Source organism: Monodelphis domestica, chromosome 5 (assembly GCF_027887165.1).
Source record: "Monodelphis domestica isolate mMonDom1 chromosome 5, mMonDom1.pri, whole genome shotgun sequence".
Classification (NCBI taxonomy): domain Eukaryota; kingdom Metazoa; phylum Chordata; class Mammalia; order Didelphimorphia; family Didelphidae; genus Monodelphis; species Monodelphis domestica.
In genome coordinates, this window is record NC_077231.1 from 46558784 (window position 1) to 46574273 (window position 15490).

At 37.6% G+C, this 15490-nt stretch overlaps 1 protein-coding gene across 1 annotated transcript in view; it reads left to right on the forward strand.

Annotated features, from left to right (window-relative positions):
- MYRFL (myelin regulatory factor like) overlaps positions 1-15490 on the forward strand; it is a 130073-nt gene that overhangs the window by 83227 nt on the left and 31356 nt on the right. The gene's annotated exons all lie outside the window — the stretch shown is intronic.

Here is a 15490-nt window from a genome sequence, read left to right on the forward strand (position 1 = left end):
GGTATCTAGAGATATACCATCTGTTAGGATAGTATCTCTCTCCTGATTGGGCTAGAGCTAAAAGTTAGGACTTACCTTTCCATTGAGGAATGCCTGGACTTTGGGGTAGGTACAGGTGTTCCTGGAGCAACTGGAGCAACATCCTAAGAAGGACATCAGGATTCTCTGACCACTGATGACTCAGATCATCCTGTGTCAGGGACACAGACTTATTCTTACCCTGGTCTAGCCCCTCATTCCTACCCAGACCTGTCTGTATTTAGTGGTTTTTTTTTTGTTGTTGTTGTTCAGTCATTTCAATCACATCCTACTCTTCATGATCCTATTTGTGGTTCCCTTGGTAAAGACACTGGAGTGGTTTGATGTTTCCTGCTACAGCTTATTTTACAGATGAGGAAACTGAGGCAGAGTGAAATGAATTACCAGTCACATAACTAGACAGTATCTGAGGTCAGATTTGAACACAGATCTTCCTGATTCTTGGCTTTATGTTCTATCTACTGTGCTATGTAACTGTCTAAATGACAGCTTTTTTTCCCCCCAATTTTACTTTATTGGCTCATCCCATGGCCAAGGGTCCAAGCTCTCCCTCCACAAGCCTTCACTTCCCTGGATGCACGAACACATGCACCACATGCACACACACACACACACACACACACACACACACACACACACGTGAGATCTGTTCAGTATAAACTCTTCTGGGGAAAAGGATAGGCAAGAGCTAAAAGTTAAATTTAGGGCAGGGAAGGAAGGGAGAGGTCCCACAAATCCAAGTCTTGCTTCCATTACCAGCTCCTTCTATGGATAAGGGTTCCCTAGGAATCTCAGCTCCCTGTTTTCTCCTTCCCAAAAGAACTCTGGTAGGAATGAGCTTACAGAGATGAGAGGGGAAGTCAGGGCTTGGGAAGTGACTCCTTCCCACCTCATGCCAACCTCATAGTTCCCCTAGGGGCAAATAGGAATTAAACTAAATGCTTAAAACTTTGCCTGTTGCAGGAATCTACCCCCCTGGATTTTTCCTAAGACTCAACCCACCTTCTCCAAGAGGTCTTTCCTGGTCTCCTCTCCCTGTCCTCCACGCCTTACTTTCTTGAAATTACCTATTTACTGTTTTAAAAAAATATTTGTTTGTCACATTAAAATACCAAGGTAACTCCATCCCTTCCTTCCCTTCTCATCAAGACTCTTTGGTCCCACTTCCCGGTAGTTACCAAGGCTATCAATTTTGTCCCCATTCTCTTTCTCTCTCATCCCCTATTAGAGAAAGCATCATTTAATGAAAATGTTTGCTCTTTATTTATCTTGTTGGAACATATTGTTTGCATGTTGTCTCCCTTATTTAGTTTAGTTTAGAATTGCTAACGTGTAGGCACTGTACTAATCACTTTACAATGATTATATTTTTTGGTCTTTCAACATTGTTGGGAGGAAGAGGCTATCATTATCCCCATTTTACAGGTAAGGAAACAGAGGTAGACAGAAGTTAAGTGACTTGCCCAAGATTTCCTGGTTACTAAGTGTCTGATTGGATTTGAACTCAGGTGTGTTTCTCATTCCAGACCTGGCACAGTAACTACCGTATTGCCTGCCTGCTTGAGGGCAACCACCATGTTTTTCCCCCCTTTTCTCTGTATCTCCAGCACTTAGCACAGTGCCTGGCATAAAACAAGAGCTTAATAAATGTTTGTTGATTCATTTACTGGGAAATGTCCAACCCAAGGGAACAAAAATAAAGAGACCCAGGGAAAGGCATCCAGGGACCTGGATTTCCCCTTCTGTTCCACAAAGATGTCTCAACTGGCTCCCTTCTTACCCTTCTTTCAGCTCTCTCAGCGCTCCATATTGCTACATAAAGGGTCTATTTAGTGGTCCCTGGCCTGGAGACCAGGGTAACTTTTATTTAGCATATAGCCTAGAAGCAGTCCCAGAGGCAGTACTGTATAATGGTTAGGAAGTCAAGTATCTGGAAGAACTGGATTCAAAGTCTGGTATATACTGGATGTGGGATCCTGGCTAGGCAAAAGCCATTAAACCTTTAAGTATCTTTGGCAGTTCTTTAAGGCTGTTAATTGCAGAACAGAGGCTGGTCTTTGCTGCTAGAACCAGAATGCCCTACACAACTGAAATGACAGTTCCAGATTTAAACACACACTCTCACACACAAAACCAGCAACAAAAGAAGGCAGCTGTGGAGTAGGAGGGAGGAGGGTGCCTTCATTATGGTGGCTGGCAGAGACTGCTCTCTTTTGGCTTTTATAGCTCAACCACCCTGCCTCCCCAATTATGGCAACCTGGAGGGATTCTCCCTTCATTGTCTTAAAAAAGAACCCTTTGCCTCCCAGCTGGCTTTTGGAGAAATCCACAGAAATAATACTGAAGACACCAGGGGATCCCTGGACCAAGGTCAGTCGTACCAATAGGCTCCTTCTGCCCAAGTTTATCCAGAACTCTGACCATGTAAAGAAAGGGTCATTCTCTTTCCTACCTCCCCATTCCCACTTTGGGTGGGCATTGCTTGGGACTTAAAGAAAAGGACTTCCTTTTTTCTTGTCTTTTAGTCTTCCTCTTGGGAGGTCTTGAATCCCAAAGGGTAGGAAATTATGAACCACCTCTTTTCATCAGACATTGCTGTGGTGTCAGAGACCAATTAAAAGGAGGAAAAAATTGGAACAGAATTCCAGAGAGCAAAAACTTATTAAAATCAAAAGTAAATGTAAAACAACCTTATAAATAAGCACAAACAATTTACTCACTCCAAAAGCATTTTTATGAGCCTACTTTACTCAGCAGTAATACTGGTCATAAAATAAATGAGGTGAAATCAGCATTTTGATAATCCGACCAGCACAAATCATAATTCTCCCTGGGGATGCAGAGCCTTTTTATGAATCTGGACAATAATGCAGAGGATGTTTCAGGGTGGTTATTTCCCTTTTACTCAAAAAAGGGCCTCAATAAGTAAGATTAATATGGTCATTGGGAAGAAGACTCTTTGGTATGAACCATCGTCCCTGAAGAACTAGCCAACAAAGGTTCCATTGCAGTTGGGGAAAATATTGTTTTCTGTTCCCTACATCAAATATCTTCTGATTTTCTTCTTGAAGAAAATATTTGAGATGCATAGGTGAAGAGCTTCTAAGAATGCTCAATACAATTTGAGCCTGATTTATTTTTTTTCATCCCAAATCACATTTTCTGTGCCCCCCCCCCCTTTTCTTCTGTGTTCATCTTGCACGGAAACTATCCTAGCTGTGTGATCCTGGGCAAGTCACTTAACTCTGATTACCTTGTGTCTTAGAATTGATGCCCAAGACAAAAGGTTATGGGTTTAAAAAATGTTTATAATGTTTCAGTACATGTTGTAATGACAAAACCATCACAATAATAGTAACAGTAATACTGACATATAGCACTCTGAGGCTTACAATGTATTTTATATTTGATCCCCACAACAGCCCTATGAGAGGTAGGTGCTTATTTTCACCATTTTGCAAATGAGGAAACTGAGTCTGGGATCAGTTATGTGTCTTGCTCAGTTAAATAGCTAGAAAGTGTCCAAGGCAGGATTTGAACTCACAACTTTTTAATTCCAAGTTTAGCTCTCTGTTACAGAAGATGGATGAGCAGAGAAATTTTGCTACTCTTGCCTCTATAGTCATCATGAGTACTGACCAGAACTATATAACAGGGATAATGTTGTGAGCAGGAATGGGATTATATATGTGAAAGTACTTTGCAACCTGGGGAGTGCATACTTACATCATATTGATGTAGGCAATAATATTTCCAGTTCTGTTTTAGTTTTAGGAAAGTTGAATGCCTAACTCTAGCCTTCAAAATAAATGTAACAAATATTTCAAGATATAGCACACACACACACACACATTCTCCAAAAAATGCCAACATCATTTAAAATACATTAGATGCCCAATTTCATAGATTCCCTGGAGGCATGATTAGCAGTGGTAGAGAACTTCTCCCAAGAAGGCTTCCTCTCTTTTCAGGAACTCAGCAACCTTGCCACATACTAGGATGAACTATTCTTACCCTCTCATAGTCGACTGACTATATTGCAATGTGCATTTGTAAATTATATTGTAATAAACAAAAGTTAAAAAAATTAAGTGCTTATCATCAACCAGGCACTGTACTAAATGCTAGGGATACAAAGACAACAAAAGACAATGCTCTGCCCAACACATACTAAATTGTATTTGCCCAAATTGAACAGAATCCATGAGATAATGCCCACTTTCCCTCATGAGCTTCTTGTCCAGGAACATCTCCCTTTTATGTTACCATACATAATAAGAGATGATATTCTGAATGAGGATATTTTATGTAGGATGGTCCTTTTCAATGTTGCCCCTCCTAAAGAGAGTCTTCTGGCCACAGACAAGGAGATCAAAACATCTTCAGTAATTGTTCCATCCAGGGAGACAATTCATGGATCTGAAAGACCCCCAATAGAAGAATTATGAGGACATTTTGGAGTGGAGTTGAAAAACCCAAACGATGTTCCAGGACATACCTCTTATTGTTGAAAAGAGATTTGCACCAGAATGATATGGTTAGATTATAATCCCAGCTTTGTTTTTCAACTGGAGAAAACTGTTGTTTCTGAAACACCATAAAGAGTGGGTTGGTTGTGTTAAGCACAACCTTCCATTAAATAAAACTATACATCTAAAAAAAAATTAGCTTCCTGGATCCCCAACTTGCTATAGGTGTAGAAATGCTACGTTTATGTTTAATCAATGAATGAGCATTTATTAAACACATCATATGCCAGACAGTGTGCCACACACTAAAGAAACAACAAAACAGCAAAATCAAGTCCTGTCCTCAAGGAGGTTACATTCCAATAGAGAGATTTTAATAATTTATTTACATATACTTGTTTTATAGTTTAAAGAATGTTTTCTTTAGTTTAAATAAATAGAATTAAAATTGGTGTCTGTTGATTGGGGAATGACTGAGGAAACAAAGTTTTAGTTTGATGTTCTCCAAACTGACTGTACATCAAATAATTTCCTCCAACTCTTCTTTGGTTAAAGATTCTCTCCTGAGTCACAACTGGGAAAAATGCAGAGGGTTGACTTATGAGTTGGAGTCTTGGCTAATGCTTTGGGAGATTGGACTAAAGAAAGGAAAAGTGAAGAAATAAATATATGTAAATAAATAGATGGAAAGTTACCTTAGACAGGAAGACTCTAGCAGCAGAGATGACCCAAGAAATCCTGTTGCAGAAGGTAGCAGTTGACCTGACTACTAAACTCATGCCATAAGTAAAAGGAAAGAGCATTTAGGAAAATGGAGGAAAGATAGCCAATGAATGAAGAATGGGAGATGGTATATCCCAGTGAGCAATTCCCTACTAATAGTAAATTCTGGGATTTGGAGTCAAAGTATTCCTGTGTGATCTTGGACACATGTAGAGAGAGGGAACAGGGAAAGGTACTAGTCATCCCTAAACCTCTCCTTCCTCACCTGTAGAATGAAAGGCTTTCCCGCAGGGTTCTCTTCCAGCCCTAAACTGAGGTTTCTAAGAATTCCTTCAGACTTCTAAGATGCCACAGTAACTCAAAGAACCAGTTCAGTCAAAGGAAAGGAAATCTAAACCCAAAATAACCCAGCCTGAACCTTGGATGGCACCAACCAATCTGGAAACTCCCTGGGGCTCATCCCATCCTCTTTCATTGATGACAATGGAGGGAGTTGTATGTTATGACAAATAATAGAAGTTAAATTTAAGGGGACATTATTTTCTCTCTGTAAACCAAACTGTCATAAATCCTGTGCTGGAAAGAGATTGTTTCAAACTGTTAATAACAGGAGAAACCTTTGAGTTAACTATGGACCAATCTTTAAACTATTAACCTGGGTTTCTTTTTCATCTCTCTATTAGAGAGGAAAGCACATTTTCCAAGCTATCTGAGTGACAGATTCAGGTCCAGCAAATTGAAATTGGTGCAGCAAAAGGCTTTCTACCCCTGTCCCTTGCTGTTGCTAAAAAATAAGATCGTATACGGGCTGCTATTAAGCTTGAGGAAAGGATACAGAGCTGGAGTAATACAGCTCAGAAAAGTGATCATTGATCTCTTCCTCTTAAATGTAGCTGATTCCCTTCTTCTTTTTTCCCCACAGAATTAAAAAAAATTCTTTTTTTTAATTAAAATTTTTTTCTCCAACAAAAGGAGGGATACACATTTCTTCACACCTCCAAAATTTATCATTATATTACATGGTCTTGGACTTCATTGGGTATTCTTTTTGTTGGATATCTAGGTGCATTTTGGTCTTGGTGTCAGTTGTGTGACCCTGGGTAAATCATTGTGCCTTATTGCCTTTGTCTGTAACAATTAATGAAAAAAATAATTGTACCTACTTTACAAGGTTGTTGTGAGAATCTCATGAGGTAGCATGTTTAAAGCACTTTGCAAACCAACAGTCTTTATATGCTTGGGGTAGACATCGCCCTAACTCACTGCCTGTTTGGTTATTCTCAACCTGGTTTAGCCCATCTGCTGAGATGATTTTACTGGAATAAAGTATGATGCTGTACTGACTGGGTTCTCTATAGCCTCAGTTATCTACTCTGTAAAACAAGAATAATAATAGCACTGCCCTGCAAGGTTGCTGGGAGGATCAAATGAGATCACTACCTAAGAAAAGCATTTTTCAAGCTTAAAGCACTCTTGGAAAAAAGGAAGAAGAACAACAACTTAAAAATTATTATATTTTTTCTTCCAGATGACACATAGCTATAATTTTAATAATTGTTTTCTGATATTCTGTGATACATTTTCTCTCCCTTTCCTCCTTGCTCCCAAGAGCAGCTTTTCAAAGTGTAAATTACTATATATCACTGGCATTTCTCTGGTCATTATACATATTGTTTCCCTGACTGATTCTTTTAACTCTGAGTCAGTTCATACAGATCTTTCCATATTTCTTTAATTTCCCACTAGTTGTTTCAATTAGCTCAATAATATTCCATTATATTTGTATACCAAAGTTTTCTCCAGCCATTCCCCAATCAATAAATGCCAACTTTTATTCTACTTCTTTGATACTATAAAAAGAGGTACTATGAATATTTTAGTATATATGGGACATTTCTCTTTGTTTTGAAGATTATATATCTCAGAGCCCAAGGATATGAACTGTCCATGCACTGTTCTTACAAACCTTTCAAGAATGGACCAACCACTTTGGAGCTCTGCCAGCAATGCATTAATGTGTCTATATTCCCACATTCTCTCCAGCATTGACTATTTCCATCACTTGTCATTTTGACCAATTGGATAGCATCTCAGATTTGAGATAAACCTTAGTCTCGTCTTCATTTGCATTTCTCCTATTAGTGATTTAGAGAGTGTGTTTTTTTTCTTCTTCTTGTGATGGTTGGGAATTTGCAAGCCTCCCAACCCTTTTTCTTCTTTTGGAAACTGATCACAAGCCTTGACTTCTTTTCGAATGGGAGATGCCTCTCAGTCGTCTATATTTTTGTTAATTCCCTAGATATCATGGATGTTGGATGTTTATCCAAAGTATTTTTGTGCTACAATCACACTTCCTACCCTCTTATTCTAGCATCCTTTGATGTTATCACTCCAAAGCTTTAGTTTCATATACTCAGACTTGAGCATATGTTTTAAGTATATGCATATGTTGCACAGTCACCTTTATTCCTTATTTGGATTCTCTTCCAAGCCACAACTGTGAAAGGTGCAGGAGGTTGACTTATGAGTTGGAGTCCTGCATAATGGTTAGGAAGGTCACAGAGAAGGAAGGAAAAATGAGGCACCAAGGTGGGAAGACTTGGTTATCCCTTTTCTGTGTGTTACAACTGTGTCCCTCTATCCTGGATAGAATTACCTCCAGATTGTATTCTAACATGTAAATGGAAACAGTACTTATAATTCAATCATGTCCAGCTCTTCATGACCCTATATGGGGTTTTCTTGGCAAAGATATTGGAGTGGTTTGCCATTTCTTTCTCTAGTGGATTAAGGCAAACAGAGGTTAAGTGACTTGCTTAGGATCACACAGCTAGTGAGTGTCTCAGGCCAGATTTGAACTCAGGAAAATGAGTCTTTCTGACCCCAAGTCCAGTGCTCTATCCACTGTGACACCTAGCTACTTCTTGAGCCACCTAGCTAACTCCAGAACAGAAACTTGTTTGATAATTATTGTTGATTTAAATAGGAATTCTGGGGAGCATGGGAGTTTCTGGAATATTTGAGAAATTAAAGTAAAAGAAATATTCCTTTATGGGGAAACCTCAAATAGATTCTTTTCAGTAAAGTGTTAACAAAATATCTGACAGTATATGTAAAGGCATGAAGAGCTGTACTTGTAACATTTGTTGAAGTATGGTGTAATGAATAGGGTGCATAGAGAGTTGGCCTTAAAGTTGGGGAGACTGGTGTTCAAATCCCGTATCTTGTACTTACTGAGTAACCATAGGCAAATCACTTAATCTCCTCAAACTTTTCTCATCTATAAAATACACTTTCCTCATCTATAAAATGGGGATAGCAATACCTATAGTACTAGCCTCACAGGGTTTGGGGGATGATACAATGAGAGGTATAGGGGGGAAAAGCTCCTCAAACTTTATAGGAATTTAAATTGTTGGAAAAAATTATTCCTCTTTTCATGTTTAGTGTAGTTCAGATAGAAATGAATCTGGAACAATAAATGAATGAATACATGAAAAAGTTATTAAGTACTTACTTTTTGCCTGGAATCCCTGGTGATATAAAAACAAAAAAGAAAGATAATGCCTACATGCTTATATTCTGCTTTAACTGTGTGATTAAAATAAGATACAATAGGAATGAGGATAGTATTTAAAACTTCTACAATGATGAAAGTGCCTGTATACTTCCCCTTAGTTTGCCACACAATCTGGAAATTACAACATGGGGAAACTTGAAAAAGGGAAGGAGAAAAGGGATGGAACTGGATCATAACCCCTATTATGGGAATCCATTCCTGAAATCTATTTCATGAACCCATGTTCTGATCAGGTAGTTTGTATTTTCTTCTATATTTTTCCAGTTCTTTTATTTTGGTCTAATATAGGAGGTCTCCAAAATCTTAGGACAGCTTTATTTTTTTATTGAAAGTTATTTATTTAGTCAACTTAGAACATTATTCCTTGGTTACAAGAATCATATTCTTTCCTTCCCTCTCCTCCCCCCTTCCTTCCCGTAGCCGCCACACAATTTCACTGAGTATTACATGTGTCCTTGATCAGAACCTGTTTCCATGTTGTTGGTGTTTGCATTAGGATGTTCATTTAGAGTCTACATCACCAGCCATATCCCCCTTGACCCATGTATTCAAGCAGTTGTTTTTCTTCTGTGTTTCTACTCCCACAGTTCTTCCTCTGAATGTGGATAGTGTTCTTTCTCATAGATCCCTCCAAGTTGTTCAGGATTACTGCATTGTCAGGATAGCTTTATTAAGGCTTAGAACACTCTCGGACTTTTAGGACATCTTGTACTTCTTGTCTCATGAAGTCATTGAATTGCTTTATTTATTCTAATATTCAGAGAGTCTCCAGCTTGGGTTAGGTTTTCTACTTTCTGTTCTAAGCTATTTAGCCTCTTTCTACTTCTTTCCTCTAGAATTTGTATCTCACTTAAAAAAATCTTATGCTTTATTTTTTCATTGTAGACCTTGGGAAAAATCCATTTTTTCCTCTCATCTTTGTTTGAAGTTCTTGTGTAGTTGCTCTCTTCTTCTAGGATGAATTTTTAGGTCTTTCCTGTGTGCTAGGGCCAGGCTCCATTTTGTTTTAGGATGGACTAGTTGGTCTTACTTGATCTCCATTAAGGTTATTTGTATTCCTATGCTTACTCCCAACTTCTGGGTAAACATGGCAGCAGTCTAGATTCAGGACTCTTCTTCTCAGCACCTACCGATATAGACTACTTTAAAAGACCAAAAAACCCAAATTCATATGAACCAAGGGACTCTACAGTAGGGCCCAGCATTAAAGGTATGTGGGATTTGGGCATTGCCACACTATAAGGGGGTGAAAAAGCCCCCACCAAAACGCAATCTGATCTACCCTCCTCCACCCCTATGCTCACTTCCATCTCCCAGAATATGTTTCTTCTTCTTCATTTTTTAAATCCTTACCTTATGTCTTAGAATTGTTGCTAAGCATTGATTCTGAGACAGAAGAGAAGCAAAGAATGGGCAATTGGGATGACATGATTTGCCCCGGGTCCACACTGGCTAGGAAGCCAGGGTATATTTATTCTGAGTGCTAGTAGGTTGTAGATTCCTCTGTTTCTTTGAGATTCAGAGCACTTTGTATTCAGGGCTCTCTAATGGCAATTCAGGACAGAGTTCTATAGTTTTCAGAGCCCTCTGGGTCTGGGGATCCTTCATATGAATACTGCATACATGGGCATGGACCACATTTCTACTCTTCCCCATCACTTCCATCATCCATGCTGTGGATTACTGACCACCCTGAAGCTTTCCTATGAGATCTATCTAGGATCATTCTGGAAACTTTCTGTTTTGTTTGCTAGCCTTTGCACTCTCTTTTCTGGCAGATTTCCTTTCCTATTGCCTCAGGTTTTTTCATCTTTTCTTTTTTTTTTATCTTTTTCCTCTTCAGAACTAAGTAGTTTATAAATTTTATCTCTTATTTCATCCAGTCTAGCCTTAGGATTAAAGTTAAAGTTATTTATTATGATTATCCTTTCTTATTCAGCAATATATAGTTTTGCATCTTGGAACTGATGATGCCATTTGCTAAGACATGAAGAAATACTTCCCTATGACTGGTGAGATCTGTCCGTAGTTTTCTTACAGTAATGTACTGGTGTATATTAAAGGCATTCCTGTTTTCAGTTCATTTCTTGTGAATATTATTTTGCAATCCTTCACTAAAAGAATGTACAAGTCTATAATGGAATTTTTCTGAAGTCCATAGCTATAAATTGTGTGCAGAATTGCATAGTTGAATGAAACTTCAGAAGTTATCTGATTAAGCAATTTGGGATGGTGGAAAGAATGCTCAATTTGGAGCCATAGGACCTGGATTTAAGTTCTAATTTTGCTACTTACTATGTTGGGAAAGTTACTTAACATCTTTGGGCTTCAGTTTCCTCATATTTAAATGAAGGGGAGGTTGGACAAGATAGTTGCCAAGTTTCCTCCTAGCTCTGTGATCCAAAGAGCTATTCCAATATACAAAAAAGGATGACTCTGCAACATCCAATGTTCATTTGAAGCTCTCTAGTCTTGGGAAACTTCTAACCCTTGAGTGGGCTCATTCTATTTTCAGCTCCACATTTTCTCTTTCTGTTGGACTTTTCCAAAATGGAGAGAGAGCTATTGAAGTCTCCTGTCACTATTGGGTCATATTTTTCTTGAAGCTCAGATATTTCTTTTATGACTTTTAGTGAAAAGACATTTGAATTTTATACATTTATTTCTCACATTGGTTTGTTGTCTATGTTTCCTTTCAGCATAATATAATTTCCTTGTTTATCCCTTTTTTTAAAAACATTATTTTATTTGGCCATTTTCAAATGTTATTCATTAGAAACAAAGATCACCTTTTTTTTCCTACCCCCTTCCCCCACCCTCCCATTGGTGATGTGTGATTCCTCTGGGTGTCACATGCATTCACAACCGGAGCCCATTTCCATGCTATTGGTTTCCATAGAAGGGTGTTCATTCAGAGTCTCTCCTCAATCATATCCCCTCCACCCCCATAGTCAAGCTGTTGTCCTTCCTCGGTGTTTTTACACCCACCGTTTGTCCTCTGCTTGTGGGTAGTGTTTTTTTCCCCTTGGTCCCTGCAGATTGTTCAGGGACATTGCATTGAGACTAATGCAGAAGTTCATTACATTCGATTGTACCACAGTGTATCACTCTCTATGTAGAATGTTTTCTTGGTTCTGCTCCTCTCATTCTGCATCACTTCCTGGAGGTTGTTCTACTCTCCATGGAATTCCTCCATTTTATTATTCCTTTGAGCACAATAGTATTCCATCACCAAAATATACCATAATTTGTTCAGCCATTCCTCAATCGAAGGGCATCCCCTCATTTTCCAATTTTTTTTGCCACCACAAAGAGCACAGCTGTGAAAAATCTTGTACAAGTCTTTTTACTTATTGTCTCTTTGGGGTACAAACCCAGCAGTGCTATGGCTGGATCAAAGGGCAGACAATCTTTTATTGCCCTTTGGGCATAGTTCCAAATTGCCCTCCAGAGTGGTTGAATCACTTCACAACTCCACCAGTAATGAATTAATGTCCGGACTTTGCCAGACCCCCTCCAGCATTCATTACTTTCCTTCACTGTCATGTTAGCCAATCTGCTAGGTGTGAGGTGATACCTCAGAGTTGTTTTGATTTGCATCTCTCTGATTATCAGGATTTAGAACACTTTTTCATGTGCTTATTAACAGTATTGATTTCTTTGGCTGAAAACTGCCTATTCATGTCCCTTGCCCATTTATCAATTGGAGAATGGCTTGATTTTTTGTACAATTGATTTAGCTCTTTATAAATTTGAGTAATTAAACCTTTGTCAGAGGTTTTTGTGATGAATATTGTTTCCCAATTTGTTGCTTCCCTTCTAATTTTGGTTACATTGGTTTTGTTTATACAAAAACTTTTTAATTTGATGTAATCAAAATTATTGATTTTATATTTTGTGACTCTTTCTATGTCTTGCTTGGTTTTAAAGTCTTTTCCTTCCCAAAGGTCTGGCGTATACTATTCTGTGTTCACCTAATTTACTTATAGTTTCCTTCTTTATGTTCATGTCATTTATCCATTCTGAGTTTATCTTGGTGTAGGATGTGAGGTGTTGATCTGGACCTAATCTCTCCCACACTGTCTTCCAATTTTCCCAGCAGTTTTTGTCAAATAGTGGATTTTTGTCCCCAAAGCTGGGCTCTTTGGGGTTGTCATAGATTGTCTTGCTGAGGTCACTTACCCCAAGTCTATTCCACTGATCCTCCTTTCTGTCTCTTAGCCAGTACCAAATTGTTTTGATGACCACTGCTTTATAGTATAGTTTGAGATCTGGGACTGCAAGGCCACCTTCCTTTGTATTTTTTTTCATGATTTCCCTGTATATCCTTGATCCTTTGTTCTTCCAAATGAAATTTGTTATGGTTTTTTTCTAATTCAGTAAAAAAATTTTTTGGAAGTTCAATGGGTATTGCACTAAATAGAGAGATCAGTTTGGGGTAGGATGTTCATTTTTATTATATTGGCTCATCCTACCCATGAGCAGTTAATGTTTTTCCAATTGCTCAAGTCTAGTTTTAATTGTGTGGAGAGTGTTTTGTAGTTGTGTTCATATAGTTCCTGTGTTTGTCTCAGGAGATAGATTCCTAAGTATTTTATTTTGTCTAAGGTGATTTTGAATGGGATTTCCCTTTCTAATTCTTGCTGCTGAGATGTGTTGGAAATATATATGAATGCTGATGACTTATGTGGGTTTATTTTGTATCCTGCAACTTTGCTAAAGTTGTTGATTATTTCAATTAGCCTTTTTGTTGATTCTCTAGGATTCTTTAAGTAGACCATCATTTCATCTGCAAAGGGTGATAACTTGGTCTCCTCCTTGCCTATTTTGATGCCTTCAATTTCTTTTTCTTCTCTAATTGCTACCGCTAGTGTTTCTAGTACAATGTTAAATAATAGAGGTGATATTGGGCATCCTTGTTTCATTCCTGATCTTATTGGGAATGCATCTAGTTTATCCCCATTGAAGATGATGTTGGCTGATGGTTTTAGATATATATTGTTTATTATTTTTAGGAATGACCCTTCTATTTCTATACTTTCTGGTGTTTTTAATAGGAATGGGTGTTGTATTTTATCAAAGGCTTTTTCTGCATCTATTGAAATAATCATGTGATTTTTGTTGGTTTGCTTGTTGATATGGTCAATTATGTGGATGGTTTTCCTAATATTGAACCAGCCCTGCATTCCTGGTATGAATCCTACTTGATCATAGTGAATGACCCTCCTGATCACTTGCTAAAGTCTTTTTGCTAGTATCCTGCTTAAGATTTTTGCATCTATGTTCATTAGGGAGATTGGTCTGTAGTTTTCTTTCTATGTTTTTGATCTATCTGGCTTTGGAATCAGTACTATATTTGTATCATAAAAGGAATTTGGTAGAACTCCCTTTTTCCTTATTATGTCAAATAGTTTGTATAGTATTGGGGTTAGCTGTTCTTTGAATGTTTGATAGAATTCACTAGTGAATCCATCAGGCCCTGGGGATTTTTTCTTAGGGAGTTCTTTGATGGCCTGTTGGGTTTCTTTTTCTGATATGGGATTATTTAAGAATTCTATTTCTTCTTTTGTTAGTCTAGGAAATTTATATTCTTGTAAATATTCATCCATATCACCTAGCTTGGCATATTTATTTCTATATAATTGGGCAAAGTAGTTTTTAATGATTGCCTTAATTTCCTCTTCATTGGAGGTAAGGTCTCCCTTTTTATCTGTGATACTGTTAATTTGCTTTTCTTCCCTCCTTTTTAAAATTACGTTGACCAGTACCTTGTCTATTTTGTTTGTTTTTTTTTCAAAGTACCAGCTTCTTGTCTTATTTATTAATTCAATAGTTCTATCACTTTCAATTTTACTAATTTTTCCCTTAATTTTTAGGATTTCTAATTTGGTTTTCTTCTGGGGTTTTTTAATTTGTTTGCTTTCAAGTTTTTTGATTTGCATGTCCAATTCTTTGATCTTTGCCCTCCCTAATTTGTTAATATATGCACTCAGGGATATGAATTTTCCTCTGAGTACTGCTCTGGCTGCATCCCATAAGGTTTGAAAGAATGTTTCACCATTGTCATTTTCTTCAATGAAATTATTAATTGTTTCTATGATTTGTTCTCTAACCGATTTTGGAGTATCATATTATTTAATTTCCAATTGATTTTTGATTTTGATCTCCACATACCCTTACTGATCATTATTTTTCTTCCCTTATGATCTGAAAAGGTTGCATTAATTATTTCTGCTTTTCTACATTTGTATGCCATGTTTTTATGACCTAATGTATGGTAAATCTTTGTGAATGTGTCATGTGCTGCTGAAAAGAAGGTGTATTCCTTTTTATCCCTATTTATTTTTCTCCGTATGTCTATCAACTCTAATTTTTCTAAGATTTCATTCACCTCTTTTACCTCTTTTTAATTTATTTTTTGATTTGATTCATCTAAATTTGATAGTGGTTGGTTCAGATCTCCCACTAGTATAGTTTTATTATCTATTTCCTCCTTCAATTCTCCTAGTTTATTCATTAGAAATTTGGGTGCTATACCATTTGGTGCATACATGTTGATTAGTGATATTTCCTCATTGTCTATACTCCCTTTTATCAGGATGTATTTACCTTCCCTATCCCTTTTAATCAGGTCTATTTTTGCTTTGGCTTTGTCAGATATCATGATTGCTACTCCTGC